The 1,107-nt window shown below is 48.6% G+C and overlaps 1 protein-coding gene across 1 annotated transcript in view; it reads left to right on the top strand.

The window, feature by feature from the left end:
- Positions 1–1,107, top strand: part of LOC107113404 (plexin-B1-like) — a 122,855-nt gene that overhangs the window by 57,916 nt on the left and 63,832 nt on the right.

The following is a 1,107-nucleotide window of genomic DNA, read 5'->3' as shown; positions in this document are numbered from 1 at the left end:
GTCTGGAGTAAAATAGCCCCCTGACACCCGCCCCCCCAAAAAAAAAAAGTGGCGACCAGCATTTCCCTGGGCGTGTAAGAAAGGGCCACAAGAACTAAGCACTGAGGCCACCCCTCCTGCCCTCCCGCTCATGATCTGCCTAAGTTCACAGAACCAGCATTGCTGTCAGATGGCCACCTAGCTTCTGTTTGAAAACCTCCAAAGAAGGAGAGTCCACCATCTCCCGAGGAAGCCTGTTCCACTGAGGAACCACTCTGACCGTCAGGAAGTTCTTCCTACTGTTTAGCCGAATACGCTTCTGATTTAATTATCCAGCCATGTTTCTTTAATGTGGGAACATCAGAAAGAACATCTCCCATCCCCGCCTCTCTCCTCTGTGTTGGTGCCCTGCTACTTGACAAATGCTTTTCTTCAGGCATTTTTTAAAAAACAACTTTATAAATTATTCTTCAGAGGTGGGGCACTCCTCCTCTCTGTTTGAAAACCTCCAAAGAAGGAGAGTCCACCATCTCCCGAGGAAGCCTGTTCCACTGAGGAACCACTCTGACCGTCAGGAAGTTCTTCCTACTGTTTAGCCGAATACGCTTCTGATTTAATTATCCAGCCATGTTTCTTTAATGTGAGAACATCAGAAAGAACATCCCCCATCCCCTCCTCTGTTCTCTGTGTTGGTGCCCTGCTACTTGATAAATGCTTTTCTTCAGGCATTTTTTTTTAAAAACACAACTTTTAAAAATATTCTTCAGAGGTGGGGCACTCCTCCTCTTCTGCACCGGAGTACACATCTCAAAAGCTTTTTAAGAACAGCCTGGAAGCAAGCAGCTGTTGGGACCGTCCCCAGACAGGGCTCAGTGGCAAGAGCCCCTGAGCCACATGCAGAAGGTCCCAGATTCGTTCTCTGGGATCTCCAGTTAAAAAGGTCTGGCAGCAGGAGAGATCGTTTTCTGCCTGAAACCCCAGAGTCAACAGTTCTCAGCTAGTTAGATCGATGGCCTGGCTTCGTATAAGGCAGCTTCAAAAGTTTACGCATCTCTCTCTCTCCCTCTCTATCTCTCTCTCCCCCCTCTCTCTCTGTCCCTCCCTCCCTCCCTCTCTCACTCTCCCTCT

Source organism: Gekko japonicus, unplaced genomic scaffold, assembly GCF_001447785.1.
Source record: "Gekko japonicus isolate JY-2015 unplaced genomic scaffold, Gekko_japonicus_V1.1 scaffold204, whole genome shotgun sequence".
Taxonomy (NCBI): domain Eukaryota; kingdom Metazoa; phylum Chordata; class Lepidosauria; order Squamata; family Gekkonidae; genus Gekko; species Gekko japonicus.
This window is presented reverse-complemented; position numbering and strand designations above follow the sequence as displayed.